Source organism: Engraulis encrasicolus, chromosome 11 (genome assembly GCF_034702125.1).
Source record: "Engraulis encrasicolus isolate BLACKSEA-1 chromosome 11, IST_EnEncr_1.0, whole genome shotgun sequence".
NCBI classification, from domain to species: Eukaryota; Metazoa; Chordata; class Actinopteri; order Clupeiformes; family Engraulidae; genus Engraulis; species Engraulis encrasicolus.
Window position 1 is genome coordinate 55,803,977 of NC_085867.1, and position 21,773 is coordinate 55,825,749.

Here is a 21,773-nt window from a genome sequence, read left to right on the forward strand (position 1 = left end):
GATCTAAGTATCACCAGAGGAGCACTGGAGTTTGTTGTTGGGCTCTTGCGCGCCTCCATTTTGAATCGGGGCTTTGTTTTTGCCTTTGATCTGTAAGAGCTAACCTCTCTGTCTCCATCTCCATCTCCATCTACTTCTCCGAGCGTCTCTTCCCTATCTCCTGCTCAATCACTTGTTCTGACACCCACTACCCATACAGTTTCCCACCCACAAATGCACTCACACTGTACTTGCAGCATAACCCATTATAGCTCAAACTTATCAGTAAAGCCATACTGAACAAGGAACAGTGCCCTAATTGTTATGTTACCGCTGAGCTGATGGATGGAAACTCAGAGGATCAAGGAGCCGTATCAAGGAATATGACAAAAGGAAAGTTGGCTCCACTGTGTGTGTGTGTGTGTGTGTGTGTGTGTGTGTGTGTGTGTGTGTGTGTGTGTGTGTGTGTGTGTGTGTGTGTGTGTGTGTGTGTGTGTGTGTGTGTGTGTGTGTGTGTGTGTGTGTGTGTGTGTGTGTGTGTGTGTGTGTGTGTGTGTGCGTGCGGTCTATGGGGACCTCAACCCTAATAAGGACCATCCCATCCCATAGAGCTTTGGTTTGATTGATATTATAATGAGTCCATTTCACTATCCCTTCAACAACCCCCAAACCTGACTTTGACACACACACATAAATACACATATACAAAAACATACAACACACATACACACACACACACACACCTCATCCCACTCTCCCCACAGCCCACTGCGGCTCGGTAGCTGCATTCTGTTTCATCCACACATCAAACACGGCTGGTGTTCAGTTCAGCCTCACACACCAGACCCCGGGACCATAACATCTGCAGGGGGAGGGATGGGCACACACACACACACACACACACACACACACACACACACACACACACACACACACACACACACACACACACACACACACACACACACACACACACACACACACACACACACACACACACACACACACACACACACACACACACGTCGCCAGGAGCCCAGAGCAGATGTCACCGGGAGCAAAACAGCAGGCATCCGAGTGGCCAACAGGGAGTCACCTCTCTCTCAACAGGTTAGGGGGCTGGGGGCATCCAGTCCGGTCTGCATGCACTCACACTTGCCCACCACACCACACAACATTGCACGATTGCACGTTCAACACAAAGCACACAGAACACAAGCAATGTACACTATTGTACACACCCCATTGTGCATACACACAAATATATGCACACACACACACACGCGCGCACGCACGCACGCACGCACGCGCGCGCGCACGCACACACACACACACACACACACTACAATTACCCCTGTGAAGTGAGACCGTCCCTGCCCTGAGTGCGAGACCCCCCACTGATCCTTCTCACTCCTCTCGTCGCCCCTTTGACAATACAATTAGATAATTAGTCACCCTTTTGCTAATAAGCTAATCATCATGTGTCTGTGATTTCTATTATTTAAGCCATGTCATCCACCAGCCTCCCTTGGGACGCCTGCCATTGGCAGATACACACACACACACGCACGCACGCACGCATACACACATGCACACACGTATGCACACAAGGATTTGAACTACTGTCTCACTGTGACCTGCTGGTAGTTGAGTAATCTGTTCCCAGTGGTCCCCTATGTTTGCAATGCATGCCACCAAACACAAAGATGTCCCAATGAATGGCTGCAATTGATGCTTTGTTTTCTACAGAAGCAGAGGTAACAGAAAACGTAGAAAACAATATCAGTTGCTGTAGAGAGAGACAGACAGACAGAGAGAGAGACAGACAGAGAGAGAGAGAGCGAGAGAGAGAGAGAGAGAGAGAGAGAGAGAGACAGACAGACAGAGAGAGAGACAGACAGAGAGAGACAGAGAGAGAGGTAGAGTTGACTTTGGGTTGTGAAGAAACTTCAGCTGCTCATCAGTGTCCTGAAAAGTTGATGTCGGCTTGATGTCCCACTCAGATTTTTTATTTTTATTTTTTTTTAACTTCACTTCAGCTCCAACTTCCTCAACGCTCTCTTTACTCTTTACAATATCAGTTGGTGTTTGGGATGTAGGGTGTGAATATTGCAAAGTTCTGTCACATTAGGTGAATGAATTTGATAATACTTTATGAAACATGAAAGATACTAAGTTCCCTGCAAGGAAAATAATGACTGCATCCCAGGCAGCCCGAGAGCAGGTGGGACACAAACACAAACTTGCCTCCTTGGTGAATTATTTTCAACTGCTGTAGTAAGCTTTTCAAAGGTAGGGCAACTCTGCATCCCTTTGTGAGGTAGGCTACTGTGCTCCGGATGCCGAGGGAGCCGCACGGCACCAACATCTTCCTCTGACCTCATTCAGCTGTATCTTAAAGCAGAAGACACAGGCCTCAACCCCTCCTCCTCACCCCTCCGCTTTCTCGCTGCCCCCCCCCCCCCCCCCCCCCCCCCACACACACACACACACCCTAATTGTCTTTCTCGCTTTTCTGCTGTGACTGGCTAAATGTAATTACTGTGCGAATTAAACTTTGCCATGGTGCGTAAGCTGCATGTGATTTGTTTTTTGGGGTCTTTTTTTGCTGTTGTTGTATTTGTTTTGTAGAGTGGGGAGTTTCTGGACCAAAAAAAGGGCAGCTATGCCTATACTGTATATCCTCATTGGAACCAGCCGTTTTGTGTGGCTCTGTTTAAGCTCCATTTTCCAATGTGAAAAGAGAGAAATGATAGGGATGATGAGAGAAATAACGATGCAAGACACCCTGACAGAAAAAAATGGAAGATTTGAAAATAGCCAGGTCACTACGGTGTAACCCATAACCATATTAAAAGGGAACATTTTCCACAGAGAAAAAAAATCATTGGCCATGACCAGGACACTTTTTTTCTTGAGAAAAAAAAACAGATTTGAGATCAGCACAGAATTGATTTATTTCATTTTTTGAGGGTGCAAAATGTTTGATGTGAATTACCGAGGCTAAGCACTAAAGCACCTGAGGTGAAACACAATGATGAGGCATAGGCCTTACTTGTGAAATGTTTGATATCATAGTCCATCCTTCCAAATGCATTTCAGTGTGAAATGTATATAGGCCTGAATAGTTATATATCCGGTGTCTGCCTCGAATAGGCTGCCTTTAAGCCGGTATCTTGACATTAACCTGCTAGGGAGCAGCCCAGGTACATAGACCTACTGTAGATTTATCTGAGGTAAAGCCAACAGCTGTCAGGGCTTCCTCCTCTACAGTCGAGCTGTGACATGAGTATGGTATGCTAACGCAAGTGCCATGTAGCACACTCCGTTAGATCAAAGCCCAACACGTGCCAGTGGCCAGGGCGAACAGGCAAGTGCGGCTCTCTATCACAGCGGGGTAATGAGAGATAACCTCACCAATGCTTCTCCACTGGTGCCACCCGTATGCATTTTTTATCAGGCGCAATTACTCAGCCACGCTGATACTTCACCCGTTCTTTTCATTTGGAGAGGAAAAAATCGCCTCGCCTATAACTGGAGGCCAGCTGTGGGGAGGCGGGAGGCTCGCTGGAGGAGCAGCCCATGAATGCATTAATGACCGAACAGATTCCCTGCATCTGTCGGCAAGGAAAAATGTTGTTTTCTGCGTTAGACTTATTTCATGTATGTGTTCGTCCCCTTATTTATAGCCTATTTTGACAACAGATTTATTATGGATAATTAGAAATGGGTGAATGGGCTCACAAAATATTGTTGGAATTGTGAAGACGAGGTATTGGGGAAGGCAGCCTTGCGTTTTACCTGGGCAGATATTGTTACAGGAATACCCTTTCTTATAACATCCTCATACAAGACATTCTTCAAACATCTGACCTCTTGAATGATAATATGACCATGAAGCTAACATAAACTTTAGATTTTGTTTTTTCTTCAGCCTTTTCCGAGATCCTGGTCATTGTAATGGGGGCAGGTGTTTGTTTCTGTTTACATTTCAAAAAAACATTCTCAAAAATGTCCAAAAGGTTATGCAACATCAGCAGACAACTAGCAAACAGCGATACCTTTTGGGAAAATATTTGGAGTAGGCCTATGTTAAAAAAGTTTTTAATGTAAACAAAATCTGCCCCCATTAAAATAGCTCAGAGTGGAAAAATGCAGCATCACTGGGTACTGACAAGTTAAGGGTAGCTTGAGCAATACAACAGCATATTGAAATTGGCTGGAGTTATCCTTTAAAGATGAAGTCGTCATTAGTATGTCATGAAGGCCTCTTATATTAGCAAAATAATAATACATTATGATTATGATTATTAATAAAATGTATTATTATTGAAATCACAAAATATGTTATTATGTTGACATCTTTTGCTGCAACAGCTTATTCTTCCTTCTAATATGAGATGTGCATTATTAAGATATACAGTAAAATGGCAGTCTATCAAAAACCCAAAAGAAATCCACTGTTACACTATCTTAATATGCAATGTGTGCTCTGACTGCACCCCCCATAATGCTCTAATGAAGCCATGGCTCCGCCACTCCATCGTCTTCATGTGATGTGTCAATCAATCTGTCAGATGATCTGTCATGTTCCATTAGCTGCCAGTCACGCCGCGACGTGAAACCTGGGCGCTGGCAACCCCGCTGGCAGACCTATGCCCGACACAGAGGGGAGACAGACTGGATGTGACTGGCACAATGAGTCAACTCAGAAGGCTGAGTAAGAGAGAGAGGGCGCAAATTCCTGGCGGACGTCCATGGCATTTATGCAGATAAACTGGAATTACAAATAAGACGATAAAGCACAGAGTGCTGATGTAGCCTGAGGGGATGAGCATCTATTACCAGATTAAACAACAGCAATCAGCAGCAGTCACTCATCTTAAAACGTGCAAAATGTTAAAAGATGCCAAGCTGTGAGGGTGGAAAAACAAGTGAAATTATCTTACTTGTTTAAATGGGAGGGATGCAATGTTGAATAATAAAAAAAACAAATTACACAAAATATTTAAAAGATTTGCATAATTAAATGGCAGTAATTTTGCCTCTCTCTCAAAGGCAGAATAGTTTTTTCACAGAGATGCAGTTGACTGCTGTTGCACTAACATCAACTTTAAACTGCATATTTACACAGTGGGTATTACTTAATTATGTCCTTAAATATTTTAGTGGAAAACATGTGGGGAGAAACAAATGAGGATGCTAACGATTTGCAGCATACTGACTGTTATGTACTGTACTTCAGCTTCTGCTAAAGAGTTAATTTGCTTGGCCAAGACCAAACAAAATCGATCATAATTGGCAGAGTATACAAATAAAAAGACACTAGTGATCTGTCATTTCATTGGCTCTAATGTCCACAACATGTAACAGAGTGGGAGGGCTACTGTCAAGGCGGATAAAAGAACCAACCCCCTGTGGGACAACAAAACACAGGGTGACATCACTCCTGGGGAATACAGGTAAGTATATGTGTGTGTGTGTGTGTGTGTGTGTGTGTGTGTGTGTGTGTGTGTGTGTGTGTGTGTGTGTGTGTGTGTGTGTGTGTGTGTGTGTGTGTGTGTGTGTGTGTGTGTGTGTGTGTGTGTGTGTGTGTGTGTGTGTGTGTGTGTGCATGCGTGTCAAAGCCAGAGGTACAGCACATTCATAAAGACATAAAAAAATTATCAGGCTTTTACATTGCATGTCCATGTCCAAGTGTGTGTGGCACACAGGCACATACTGTACACACACACGCACACACTCACAATGAATGCATTAGCTTTGAAATCCACATCAGTCGATATCAAAGCGTCTCTCCATCTCAGCCACACAATAAGAATGTGAACTGACTGCAGCGCATTGATCAACAACAGCACAGCACCATAAGCTTCCCAGCCCAGATACTGAGTGCGATGTCTCTGGTGCCTCTCTGAAATTGCTGCGCATTGCCGACCTCCCCCAAGACTGCATGTCTCTTCAGAAGTCTAGTCAGTGCTATGGGCATGTAAAAAAGGTCTTCAGGAACCGCTGATTAGTGTGGTAATTGACACAATGATTTCCAAATGTTGGTCATCATACAAAGGGAATGTGTTTCTCAGTCGCCTCTTGGTAAAATAGTACAAATTATTCAAACTACACTGGGTCACCAGGTATAGGAAAAGGGAATCTGCTATATCAACCAACAAAATTGTTCCTCAAATATCTTAACCTTTCCAATCATCTCTTGACATTCTTCTCGCTCTCCTTATCCACAGGCAGGATGTCTATAAGGTTAACTTCTCGGAATCTTTCTGCCTGCTAAATACACACTTACTTATTCCGCTGTTGTTCTAGCCCTCAGGCTGACAGTGGGCCACTGCTTGTTCCACTCTTTGATCATCGTTCAGCCAGTGAATTAACATGCACGTTCTACTCGGTGAACACACAAACAGACTCATGCACACATGCTGGCAGATGCACACATGCACGCACGCACACACGCACGCACGTGTCGCACGCACGCACGCAAACACATCCACATGCCTTCTCACTCAGCTGCCATATTAACATATGTGCACACTCCCCCTGCCCCACTCACCCCTAATAAATCTCTGCCCCTCCACATCCACTCCAGCCCCCGCCCCCCCTTTGGCTAACCAATCAATCAACCCCAGGTTGCATCAGCAGCCCCACTGTCTTAGCCCCATGCAGACATCACACTAATAGGAATGGCACCACAACGGATGCACACACACACACACGCACACACACGCACGCACGCACGCAAGCACCCACGGTGGTTGGGATCCATTGCTCTCTGTGAGAGCATTTGCCTATTGAAAGCCCTCCTTCTGTCCTCCTCTATACCTACCCTCCTCTTTCCCATCTCTTTCATCACAACCCCACTCACACATGCATACATGGGGGGAAAGGCAAATATGGCCAGGGAATTAATCTGATCTTTGGTACACAGCAGGGGTTGATTCCCATGGCTGAGATGGAGGCACAGACTGAGGGGGACTCTTGACCGGGAAAAACTTTGATCTTGCAGTTGAGCTTTTTTTCCCCAAAGCAGACAAAGAGAGAATAGAAGTGGAGAAGAGAAATCCTCCATATCTGTCCCAGTCCGTTTTAACTGCACTTTTGACTTGCCAGGGACACCACACAGTCACCATAAGGTGCATTTGTATTTGTGTGTGTGTGTGTGTGTGTGTGTGTGTGTGTGTGTGTGTGTGTGTGTGTGTGTGTGTGTGTGTGTGTGTGTGTGTGTGTGTGTGTGTGTGTGTGTGTGTGTGTGTGTGTGTGTGTGTGATTAGGGGTGCACAGCTAGGGACGAGATGGTGCTAAATCAACTGCCCCTTTGCCCTCCTGGACAAAAAAATGCCATTTTTGCAGGTTTTTTTGTTTCAAAATGTATTGTGATCTTTTTTGACATGATCATCTAGAAATGTTTGACATGTGATAATAATGCCTTGATATAATCCCTAAATAGCCTTGTAAGGCAACCAGAAGTTCCAAATGCCCCCCAGCACCTGCCTCCCAAAATGTCTGTGCACGTCAAGTGTATGTGCGTGTTTGTGTGTGTGTGCGAGCGTGTTAATTTTCAGGACATGACCCACTTGCTGCCAGGGACTCAGGCTGGCTAGCATTGGTCTGCTGCTCCGTGCCGTGCCGTACATCCTGGCAATGCAGGCATTACACTTACATTACACTTAGCTGACACTTTTAAATCCAAAGTGACTTATAGTTATTGACAAGGTAAATTGGCTACAGTCCCAGGAGCATGTGAGGTTAGGTACCTTGCTCAAGTGTACTTCAGCCATTGTGGAGGTGTAAGGATGGGATTTGAACTTGCAACCCTCTGATCTTAAGTCCACCTCCTTAACCAGTGCTTGCAGTTGTGTCAATTGCAGGACATGGAGTAGTATAAACAAAAAAAATTGTAAGAAGTATTCCAGCAGTATGGGGGTAGGTGCGGTGGCCGAGATACAGTATGCTGGTCAGGTGCTCTGAGCATATATGAGTCAGTGTCTGGAGAAAGGACAGACAGAGATAGTGGCATTTTTTAAAGACGTACAATGCTGGAGTTTTCCTTTTTTCAGCACTGACTCATGCATTCCAGTTCAACCTATACTAAGACTGATTAACACCAAGTTAAGAACATTGCCAGTTTAATGCAGGATCGTAAAGACCTTGATCCTAGAAGAAATGCATGTGAGCATTTATTAACTTAAAAAAGATTCACTAACTCATTTCACTGTTGAAATTGCCCCTCGTCTCACCAGCAACATAATAAGATAACGCTAAGTTATGTACATATCTGATACATAACACAGATGCTCACTGGCGGAGAGAAATACCCAAGGGGGTTTATATTCATTTAAATGAGCAGTTTTGAGAAAACGAAGTTGCCCTGTCATTATGGAAGGGTAAGGTTGTTTTTCTTTTCTTACACAAAAATAAGGGGTCATTTGGGTTTTACGGGCATGGCCAAAAGTTGTCCGAATAAGTGTGCTTAATTCTAATACAAATTTTCTCGGTAGTCATTTTGCAGGGTGTTGTGTACCTTTGTGTAGGCCTACCATACCATGTGTAGGCCTATGCTTCTTTTTTATCGCACTGTTGTAGAGTGCACTACAATAAAATTACTGTTTGGTTTGGGAACCTAACAGTCAAAGTTAAGTCACAAATCAACAGACTGACCCACTCTGCGTTAAAAGTGGTGGGGGTAAGGGAGCACCCCACACTACAAGCAATATATGAGGAGACGGTGCTTGGACAGGCTAGGAAAATAATCTCTCTCTCTGCTTTCTCTTCTTATCAACCACTCTGACTGGAACTATTGGTGCCTTCACAGGCTCGGGACCTCTCGAAACAGCTGACGACACTGCTAACATGACAACTGAGTTCTGGAGTTTGGCGCAAATGCGTTTGTGCAAATCCCGGAACAATTGGGAATCGTGCCTGTTTTGTTCTGGTCCTCTTTTCTTTTTTCACCTCCACTTGAGCCTCCACATCTACGACATATTATTTTAGCTGAAGTAAGCTAACTTAAACAGTCAGAGACCAGCATTACTGACATATGTGCATCTGCAATTGAATGACATTAACTGGTGATGTTGTGATTACAAGATGATATTTTAGCATTTATGATACTGTTTACATGCCAGTTGCAGGCATGGGCGCCATGTTGATGATGCGTGTGTCGTCACATGAAACATTAGCTCGAGAACTCGTTGTTATATACTTCCGCCTGAAATCAACCTTGATAATTATCGATCTGACATTGCGTCACCAAATGTTCACGCCCTCTTTCCCCAAGTTTTAGGTCGGCTTTCTTGGGATTCTCGACATTTTGAACGAGCCATAAGTCGCCTTCACGGGCTCGGGACCTCTCGAGACAGCTGACGACACTGCTCACGTGACAACGAATTCTGGACTTTGGCGCATGAATGGCAAAGATCCCGGAACAATCAGGAATCATGCCTGTTTTGGTCCTCTTTTCTTTTTTTCACCACTACTTGAGCCTCCACATCCACGACATATAATTTTAGCTTAAGTAGGCTAAATTAAACAGTCAGAGACCAGCATTACTGACATATGTGCATCTGCAATTGAATGACATTAACTGGTGTTGTTGATAGTGATTACAAGATGACATTTTAGCAGTTGCATGCACGTCTATAAAACAGGACGCAACTTACACCTGCTTCAAATGCATTGAAATGTTCAAAGTCTTTAAGGGTGTATCATGTCACCTGATAAAGGCCCATGAAATGAGGGAGTGTGTGGCATGTGCGTTTCTTGCATTATAAGTGTAGATTTTTCATTCTTTTTTATTTTTATTTAATTTTTCCGTCAATTCCTTTGAGCCAGTTTAGTTTCAGTAAGTCTAGAATGTAGGCCTGTCTTAATAATTAGTTTTAACCCGTTAAACACAGCGTTATACATATGCTGCTACCAGAATGACAATGACCAAGTCGTTTGTGCATTAGCCTACTTAAGGTCTGTGTATTGTCATAGTATTATAGTACTATGGTAGTTAACTGTTCAATGACTATTACAGCATGCCACTGGAGGTAAGATGTGCATTAATTAATATGTTGAGAAAGAGGAGAGTTGTAATATAGGCTACGGTATGTAGATCCTGGAATCTCATTACATACAAAGCTCTATTTTCTTACTAGGCCTAAAAAATTTTTCATTTTAAGTTATGCAGTTGGATTTCCGACTCAGACTTTATCATCAATGAAAAATGTAGCAAATCATTCTTCGTGAAGAGTTTCCATCTCCACAACTGTGAAGAGACAGTGAGTTTCCATTTGTATTGTTTTAAATATCACAATACTACACACAACAACCTTTCAGTGTGCCGGGATGCTAACGCTAGGCCTACATCAATTCTTAAAATGTATTTTGCATCAGACATGTAAACGTTTTTATCTTTTACCTGACATGTTTCGACGGTGAGACTTCCGTCTTCATCAGGGTTACATGTATGTTGATTTGTGACGTGCTTTAAAAACGGCTGATGTTGTGGAGGTGTGACCTTCGAAACCTGTCAGGTAAAAGATAAAAGCTTTTACATGTCTGAATTTACAAAAAAACATTTTAAGAATTGATTGAACTCTTAGACATAATGAGTGTTATAAATCTACTCTAACGTTATAGATTTGTAAGTAAAGGGTCTGCAGTGGGTGGATTGCCATGTGATGATGTAGACATTATGACTGTCAAAATAAGTTTGCTTGGGCAAAACGGCAAATTTCAGTTCACAGATGTGCACACACAATCACTGTATGGAATGACATACTGCAATTTTGACATCGCATTCTCAAGTGTATGGTGAGCCTAAAGCGATCTTCAATTAGGAAAGTCTGCTTGGACACGAGATATGTCAAACAATGTCACTGCAGAACTTCCTACAAACCCTCAATATCAACACACACAAGCACTCACGCACACACGCACACACACATACACACACACACACCTCACAGAAATTCAATGCATGACTGGGACTCAGATCACCACACCTACACAAACTGCATTGGAATTACAGTAAGGATATCTGTTAAACAAGTATATTTAATACATACATGTACGTAAATGGAACCAACACACATACAGTAGCATTTCAAAATGTTAACGTAAATGTCAACAAACTCAAACAAGCAAAACCGTCTCATGGGTGCACACTGCACACATGAGTCAACTACTAGGCACTGAATGAATCACTGGTGACCCATTTGCCCAAATCGATCACACCTCCACACTTGTGAAAAGCAGACCTCCCACTTGACAGCCTCCTGAGATGATTAGGCCTGGCCCAGCTGATGCAGCAGGCCAAAGGGTGAGTGTCTGGGAACACTCCTAATCAGACACAGACAGACAGACAGACAGACAGACAGACAGACAGACAGACAGACAGACAGACAGACAGACAGACACACACACAGCACCTGTATGTGTAGAGAGAGTCCTTCGGGTGATCTCACCTTCTGCACACTTTACAGGTTTACCATCAACACGGGAGTTGGGTGGTCTAAAAAAAACTAAAAAAATAACAACAAATAAAAACAACAGCGAGACAAAGGATTCAAAGGCTCACAAAGTGGACCCAGGGCTCACATTTAGACCACTTCCAGACGCCAGAAACACAGCCTCTGTTTCTCACACACACACATGCACGCACGCACGCACACACACACCTCCAGTATTTCTCTGCTCATATACTTCCCTCTGTCTACCCATCTTTCATCAGCCTCTGCTCTGCCTCTCCATCATTCTCCATTCCACCTCTGCCGACCACAGTTGCTGCGAGGCAGGCGACACAAGACAGTCGGCCGTCAATGAAGCAAGCCAGTCAGTGGGGCTGAGCAGCCAGTCATCTCGCGAAAACTGGCACCGCCTGGCACCATTCTTTCAGTCACCTGCCAGTGGTGCAGCCATAGCCCCAGCCCTGGCCCACGATAAGAGTGTGTGGCATGGCGGAGAGGGCAATATTAATTAGGTGGGTGCCAGGCAGGTTTTGACAGGGTATCCCGCGGGGGGTGGGGTGGGGGGTTGTGCACACCATGTGGCCCCTTGGCGTTGACCCGGCCCAGTGGGGGTTAGCATGCATGGGTTTGGGATGGAGACGCATGGGGGGGGAGTAGGGAAGGGGAAGGGATGGTTAGGAGGAGAGGGGAGGGGAGGAGGGCAGTGGGCTGGCACCATGCTGTCTGCCAGCCTGAGTACGTCTGCCTGCCTGCTTTGAAGTGTCACCTTGAGGGAGGAGGCACTGGCCAGCCTGCATGGGAGAGAGAGATGGGGAAAGGGGCTGGGGGGTGAGAGAGTGAGGGGGGGATGCGTCACACCTCTGGTTGCCAGACATGGCGCTTTAATATTACATGGGCTGCTGTCCATCTTTCTCACATGCATACTCTATCTCTTTCAGACATGCATGCACACAGACGCACCGGCACACAATCGTAAGCCTATAGACAGAATATTGCTTTGGTTTGATTTACTATGAAAATGTATTTTATTTGATGAGTTTTTTTGTTAAAAGCTTACAGCTAAGGTGATTTTGCCAATTCCAAAAAAGAAAGAACACACAACTTTTTAATGTAGGCATATTTACGATTACGTACAAATAAAGCACTAAGGGGCAGACAATCTCCATTGCTCCCAAACAGGCTCTAGGGGGCTTGCCGCCTTGCTGTCTGTCGCAGGTGGCAGGCAGGCACGGATGCGTAAATTCATTAGGTGCGTCAAAGTCTTACACGTCAAGTGCAGCAAATAGCCCGCAGGGGCTTCAAAGATTCACTAGGGCTATAAAGCAGCTGAATGCGTGGCACGAGTATATATGCATGACAACGTTTAAAGTAGCTGAAGTTCAAGCTCAAAGGACATAGGCTGGTGAAGAACACATGGATATGAGCACAGTGCACACAGCCTTGGCGAGAGGCCTTGATGAGGGAGGCAGGAGGACAGAGCACTGGCGTATACGGATATATTCTGCCCCTTACAGCCGTCTTAGATCACAAATAACAGCGTTAACTCCCCTGATTAGCTTTGGCATCTGCACGCTTTCATCTTTCCTCCATCTAGCTTTTTATATATCAGATTAACCCAAATGGGCATTCTTTAATTGGGTCCTTTTTAGGAGGGCTGAGAGAGATGATAATTAAAATAATTAAACCACAGGGACAGTTTCTGCTCTCTCCCCTCTTTTCATTCCACACTTTTTCAAAGTTAGCAGTCTACTGTGCTTGCAGAATGAAAAAGAGGAGAAAGAATGGCAACAGGACACGTTAATCGCATTAACACTTCTCGCTCCACCACCAGAAGGATCCATTTCTGCCCCCTCTGCTTTCAAGACTGCAGTAGTCGTCAGCTATTTAGCTGATGCTTAGGGGTGGGTTTCCCGCGTAGCCTAAATAGGTCTCTCTCAGCTCACAGTAATTTTGTATGTTTTGGTGATACATCTCATATTAAGACAAACACAAAAAAGCAAGCTCGCAAAAGTATTCACTTTAATGATTATTTATTCATGCACTTTTAAGCTTTTAATGAGGACAAATGAATTCGTTTTTCAGGGTGTCAGTGTAAAGTAGCTTTCGAAAAGTGATCTTGTTTTGCATTTTTCCACTTCAGTGCACACCCATGAGGAAAGAGAATAAACATTTAAAATAGCTAAGACCTCCGGCAAGGGACTGGTCTTGAAGTGATTGAGTTTCTTTTAAGCGCGTGCTGTTATTTATTTCAACTCGCCGTGAAAACATAGCACTTCCTTAAATAATCTACCTTGAAATGGATTTAGGCCTAGCTAATGACTCACGAAAACTAGCTTCTTAGGCTAGGCCTACCTGTCTGTGATATGCATATAGGCTGGAGGGGTTATTCACAATTGGCCATAGATCTGCATCAATATCTTAAAGGGACACTGTGTGAGATTTTTAGTTGTTTATTTCCAGAATTCATGCTGCCCATTCACTAATGTTACCATTTTCATGAATACTTACCACCAGCATCAAATTCTAAGTATTCATTATGACTGGAAAAATTGCACTTTTCATACATGAAAAGAGGGATTTTCTCTATGGTCCGCCATTTTGAATTTCCAAAAATAGCCATTTTTAGCTGCAAAAATGACTGTACTCGGACCACACTAGAAAATATTTGTTTATTACTTAGTAAACTTTCATGTACAAATTTGGCAATAGGCAGCCCAGTTTCAATGAGCAGCATAGTTGCAGTACCTTTTTTGACCATTTCCCCCACAGTGTTCCTTTAAGCCCAAATTTGACGGACCTCATAATACTGGTTATGTGAGTGACAACTGAGGTTTATGGTGGGTTTAAAAATAAGGACTTGGTGGAGTTCATCATAGACAATAGATAGCCTCGGCTATATTTTATTCATTTATTGTCTATGCAATCATAACTGCTTGACGCCGCAGTGCAACATGTGATCTATAGACAATGAAAAATTAAAACATAAATAAATACCCAGGCTTCAATTACAAATATTAAAAAATAAAATGAATTAAGAAAAGCCTAAATAGGAAAGTAGCCTATGCCTAACTGGGACACAACATACTGCACATACATTATTGCATATGTTTATTGATATTGTAAAGCATATGAGTGAAGACACGTTGACGTAATACTATAGGCCCTAATTTTTTTTTAAAAACAACAAGCCTAATGATTTATTATTATTATTATGATGATGATGATTATTATTATTATTATTACTATTATTATTATTATTATCGTCATCATCATTTGTATTTATTAATGATGATTTAGTACAATCATTATCATCATTATTATTATACAATAAATGGTTAATAAACTACATAGCAAAAGGGCAGAGATAGCAGTCTGGGCAGAGATAGATAAATGGTGCCAATTGCTCCCATTGTGTGTGTGTGTGTGTGTGTGTGTGTGTGTGTGTGTGTGTGTGTGTGTGTGTGTGTGTCTGTGTGTGTGTGTGTGTGTGTGTGTGTGTGTGTGTGTGTGTGTGTGTGTGTGTGTGTGTGTGTGTGTGTGTGTGTGTGTGTGTGAGAGAGAGAGATTTTGTAAAGCTCCCAACTTTACATTTGCTGTGCCCCCTCCCCCCCCCCCCTCCCTCTGTAGGCTACATGGTTGGCAGTTTCATGGAGTTGCACATAAAGTTTTGGTGGAAATACCGATCCTTTTACTGAGAAATGCCTAATATTTATATTTAAAATTTCAAAGAATCTTTGAGAACATTGAGGAGCAATTTTACATTTGCACTGACATCCAATTCCTCAAGTCAAGTCTGAAATCACAAATAGCTGCGGATTCCCTCAGTGCCCAATTATCCGGCATCAGTTTCCCTGACCCCTCCGAGTACTACTAAATTAATCATAAGATTTTTTTCCAAACCATGAAATACATATGCACACGTTTGATAAACTAATCATACTTGTTCGGTTATGCTCACAATGATGCCTCTTTTTTTTCCCTGAAGCAATTGCCGGCAGCTCCATGCCTGTCGAAGAAGGGGGAAACACCAAGCCAGGAGCTATTGACAATGGAAGCCTTCACAGTATCCTATAAATGTTACGTTAACACAACACTTGGAGAGTCAATTCATTTGACATCTTGTGTATTTGGTCCCAGCGTAGGCCTATTCTCAAGTGTTGAATTAACACTGCATTTTTAAAAACTGTGTGCACACTGTTAATATGGGAGTATAGCTGTACACAGAATATTTAATTTGAAAAAGTTTGAAAATATGTGTAAGTGTAGGAAGTGTACGTATAGTGTAAGTATAGAGAAGAAGAAGGGGTTATAATTTTAGCACGATCATGTTGTGAAAAAAGGACTGGGTTTCGCTGCAAAGCCTGTTGTTTTTTTTTCTTACAAGAGACTGTTTGTGCCCGTGCAATGAATGCAATGAACATACATTAATTAAGATTGTTGACCCTTGCAAGAAGAGACTACTCACAAGAATAGCTTAGGTGCTGTTTCCACGTAGCAGGATATTTTTTTAGCAGGTATTTTTTTCTCCTGGTTAGGTGTAAACGCAACATGTGGATAAAAATAAATCCTCCATTGTAACAAATGCGTTTCAGCGCCCTAAACAGGATATTTTTTTCTCCTGCTTTTTATACCTGGATTTTAAATATCTGCTACGTGGAAACGGAAGGCCAAAACCAATGCAAAACCAATGCAACCAGGAGAAAAAAAATATCCACATATAAAAATATCCAGCTACGTGGAAACAGCACCTTAGTGAAACCCTAAAGGCCAAACAAGTTCCTGCTTTTGGCACATTTAGGCTACATTAACACCAGCGACAAGCCTACCTGTTGACCGTCGAAGACCTGAGGAATATCCAATACAACAGCGCTCTCTAATGGTGAATACTAGAAGTGCGTATTGATGGAACTCGCATGGGTTTGCCACAGAATAGGGAAAGAAAAAAAGGAATCAGTTTGAATCACTTTAATTGGTCCATAAGTAATTATTGTATGTGCACTTAAAAAATAGGCATGCAAATAAATTTGGGCACTCCAAATGAATGATAAATATGTGTCTTTTGCTTCTGTGAGTTCCAGACAAAATGTTTCAAATCAATTACGGTGTCCATTACACGACATTGTACTTGAGTTTTGCATTCATTCATTCATTCATTCATTCATTCATTCATTCATTCATTCATTCATTCATTCATTCATTCATTCATCAATAAATGCTCTAAATAGCAATATCTTCATTTGAAATTCGAGGGAATGTTGACAGTGGTTCACAGAATGAAACAAAAATGTTCATTCTAGTATGTAGTGTACTCAAATGCATATTTATGAATATTAAAATAATAAAAACGGATATTTTTTAAGTGGTCTCTCCTTTTTTTCCCCATATCTATATACATAATAAAAAAGTAGTCTAATTGGTGCATGTTTATTTTTCCATCTCCCCGACACGCCTACCCTTGGCCTTCATTTGACAAGAGTGAGGTTAAGATGCAGCCACACGCAAGCATTCTAGTCTGACATTGTTGTGTGATGGTTAGTATAGTTTAATGAAAATGTAATCACATTTGTTATTGTTTATTGTTTCTTTTTCCTTCTTTAAAGCAATGCTTCAAATGCAATTAGGCCTATTTGTAGTATGAGACTGTATGTCTTTATTTTATTTTATTATATCCCCGAAACGCGGAGCGTCGGGGATGTAATGGTTTTGCGTGCGACGCTGCCGCGTCCGCCGCGTCCGCCGCGTCCGCCGCGTCCGCCGCGTCCGCCGCGTCCGCCGCGTCCGCCGCGTCCGCCGCGTCCGCCGCGTAAGGTCTTTCGTGTTAACGCGATAACTTTTGAATGGATGTTTGGATTTGTCCCAGATTTTTTGGGTGAATGCTCTCGGGCAGGTTCATGAACTGATTCGAGTTTGGAGGTCAACACTTTCAAGATGGCCGAATTTTTGTTTGCTCCATAACTTCTGACCGGGTGGATGAATTTGTCCCAGATTTGGTGTGTGAATGCTCTAGGGTAGGTTCATGAACTGCTTCGAGTTAGGAGGTCAACACTTTCAAGATGGCTGAATTCAAGATGGCCGAATTTTTGTTTGGTCCATAACTTCTGACCGGGTGGATGGATTTGTCCCAGATTTGGTGTGTGAATGCTCTAGGGTAGGTTCATGAACTGATTCGAGTTTGGAGGTCAACACTTTCAAGATGGCTGAATTCAAGATGGCCGAATTATTCTTTGGCCCATAACTACTGACCGGGTGGATGGATTTGTCCCAGATTTTGTGTGTGAATGCTCTAGGGTAGGCTCATGAACTGATTCGAGTTTGGAAGACAACACTTTCAAAATGGCGGAATTTTCATTTGGCCCATAACTTCTGACTGGGTGGATTGATTTGCCCGGTAACACCTTATTTTAATGGTTCACCATTTCAGTGAATCTACCATATTAGGTACAGTGTAATAACCAATGTAACAATATTTAATACCATGTAATACTAGTGTAATACCAGTGTAACAATATGTAATATCAGGTATAGTGTAATAACGAGTGTAACAGTATGCAATACCATGTAATATAGTGTAATACCAGTGTAACAATATGCAATACCATGTAATACCACTTACGCACAAACACATGATGTAAGTAAAAACATGACATTGTATTAAATATTGTTACACTGGTTATTACACTGTACCTAATGTGGTATATCCACTGAACCATTAAAACAGTATTACCATTTGCCCCATTTTTGCTTCATTTTCACAATAGTCATTTGGTTTTAAGCCTATGCACATCATGTCACGTCTGTATGTATCATATACATTTACGAAATGGTGGACGGGAGTGGTAGGAATGATGGGGGACTGGAAGCGTCGCGTTTCAGGGATATACCTTAAGCAGTCGAAGGCGACTGCACAGGCAGTCTAGTTTTTCCTCTGTATCCTGCTTTGCCAACAATGATTACATCATTCATGAAACAATGTTTTTGAGGTCCTACACCCTTATGCTGCCCTATGTGGCAACATTTAAACCAACATAAATGCTTCAGTTTAAAGTGTTATTAGGTTGGATATTGTCCAGTTTGACGAATTATATAGTCTCTGCATTTTGACTTTGTACGACAGTATAGCCTCAGCACAGGACTCAAGCCACATTCACCAGGTTGATAGTCTTTTGGACACTTTCCATGCTGCCACAGGATTCCAATGTGGTCACTTGTCTGTGACATAGTCCTACTATGATGTCATTAGAACTGCAACTGTATGATCTGTCCATGGAGATGATTCTAAAACCTCACCTGAGTAGATCCTCATTTAGCAGCAGGACACTGAAGAGGTCAGTTGGATTGTTGTTTGCTCCAGGATATTCACACATGGCTCACATAGTGTGGACAGCAAAACTGAGCAAGGTGCCGGCTAATCATCATGCTGTAAGTACATTAAAAATCAACACAGCATTTTCATCTAGTAAGCATAGGCTTCATAGCTCCACTTCAACATGAGGACACAAGACTGAATAACTTTTCCAATGGTTGTCACACAGCAATAGCACTTACTTGCACAGCCTAAATTATGGACTGGTATATTTCTGATTGAGAGTCAGAAGAATCATCCTGTCATGACAGCAAAAACAAGTCTTTTTTTCTGCCCAGCTTTTATACCTTTAATAATCGCACTTTGCCTTTGTAGGGCAGTGCAGTTATAGTCTACTTGCCATGAGAGGGGACCCGGAAATGTTTGGTACCCCAAAGTTTTTTGATGGAAATGTATAGTATAGGTCCCCAGTACATAGAAACTGCCGGATGCTACTATGTAAATGTTCAGCAATTTTTTTATTAGCATATTTAGCATAAATTACCATAATCGCCTTTATGGCCTTACTACAGGATCAGTTTGACCAATCGACACAATATTGGTGTGGTTTTGGGGATTTTGGAGGCTGCTAAAATCATTTGTGACATTTATAAATGCCTGTCAGATTCAAAATTCCTCTTAATGTCAAGGGTACACACTTGATAAGCTGATTTTAGCAACGTTTTTGGGTAATTTACATACCATAAACCTTACCTATTTCAATTATTTCTACCCATACCCACTATATGAAGTAGATAAGCTACATCTATTGCCAAAGACAAAGAATTAAGATAGAGATTTGAGGTGCTGTAGTACAGCGTATGTGGAAAGTGAGTGAGGTTCTTTTTTTCAGTTTTTTTATGCAATCAAAAGATTTCATGTTTTTTGCAAACTTCAGTTAGGTATTTTAGTTTGAGAATCACTTGTTTCTTTCCTCACTTTTTTGTAGGGGGAGGGCACTATTCTATGTCATTATGCCGATTATGGCACTAGTGTATGTGTATTTTTATTAGCATAAGTAGCGTAAATTAGCATAAACGCCTTTCTGGCCTTATTACATGATCACTTTGGCCAATCTACTCAATCCTGGCGTAGTTTTGGGGGATGCTGAAGTCATTTCTGACATTCATAAAATGCCTGCCAGGTTCAAAATTCCAGTTCATGTAAGGGGGGTTCACATTTTATGTCCAAGATGATTGCGGCAATATTTTTGGTAAAATACACACCTATTTTTTCAATTATTTAAAACCATACTAAATGCAGTTAACTGGCCATATCTAAGACAGTAACATAAATCATTGCAATGCAGCTTGTGCCGAAAGTGGGTGAGAAGAGAATTAATAGATAATAACTGATAATGCAGGTCAGGTGCCATTCAAAATGCCCAAAGCCACTTTACAGAAAAAATGTAATCACAATAGAGAAAAGGCAAATTAAACTAAGATAATAAAATAGCAATAAACAAAGTAATAATAGTAATACAATTTCTTAGAGCATACATTGCAATTTCATTGGAACAACATGTGCCAAGGGTGCAATTATGGTAGACTTGTTGCCCTTCCTTGTGCATCCATTTTCATCAATGATTGAAACTGGGACAGGATTCAGCTCATAGTCAATGGCTGTAGACAACTCTACTTTTCTCTGGGTTCACACCATCAGCAGTTGAACAAACCATGCATATATGATCTTTCTGTCGACTTTAAACCCTCTTGTCTTTACTTTCATCGTCGCAACTTTATTTGAGATGGTTGCATGAAATCCCACCAGGGATTGAAGAAGATAACAATGTGCTCATGTCTTTGTCCAATTTCCACTGCATCTTGCAGATTGATATCTTCATTTGCCACCTGATTATGATAATGTGGTGGAGGGTTGTGGAGTCTGTGGTGAGTGGCCCAGTCTTGTCAGCATCCAACTTCCATTGTCCCCTCCCCATCCTCCTTGTGTATCTTGGGCTTCATTGTTGTATCCAGTGCTTCTGTATACATCTCACTCAGTGACTGGGACACATGGGAACAGATTACACATGACTGAGTCCACACAGAAACCTGACTAGGGTTTGTTGAGATACCTTTCATCTCCAACTCCCTTACCTTGCCTTATGCATGTCTGGTCTCCAAATATATCTGCACTCAGTGCTGTCGCACCATATGGCAGCATCAGGGATATGCTGTATTTCAAGCAGGTGTGTTCCACTTGCATAAGGGTGACCAGAAGCATCTAGTAGCATCTGTTGAAGACAATGTATTTGAATGAGCCAATTCTGAGAGCTATGAATGCTGGGGTGATGAAGCAATCTGCCCATAGCCGGTCCGTGAGCCAGGCCTGCCATTTAAGATTGAGGTCATACCTATGCAGCCACTATGAGTTCCAGGCCATTTGAATTAATCACATGACCTAATGAGCTAATGAATGACATGAGGGTCTGCATCATCCCAGGTCTCAGTATGACTGATGACCATTGTTGTGGATCACGGCATTTGATCTGACAGACAATCATGTACAGCTGCATTTCAAAAGTATGTCACTGTACCTCATGCCAAGGTTCTTATGGTACTAATAACTGTATGTTCTTGCTGACTTGAAATGTCCTGAGCTTACTGAGTAGGTGAAGGCGTTGCTGTACTTTTTTAAACAGAGTCCACGTGCTGTGAGAGAGACAGGGAGCTGTCCATTTCGGTGCCTAGGTACCTAAAAACTTCCACTTACTCCACTGTCTACCCTTGGATGGAGAGTGGCTGGAACAGAGTTGATGTCTTGTCTCTGCCCTAACTCCTTTGTCTTTGAGACATTCAGCTCAAAGGAAAGTTCTACAAAAGTTTGGCTCAGGTTGTCAACTACCTCCAGGTAGCGAGTTGGAGCATCAGGGTCAGACATATGTGCCACTAAGGCAATGTCATGAGCATATTTAAAAAGTGTCATAGCTTCCCTATGACACACAATGTAGTTTGTGTGCACACACAGAGAAGACGATTGGGGAAAAAACA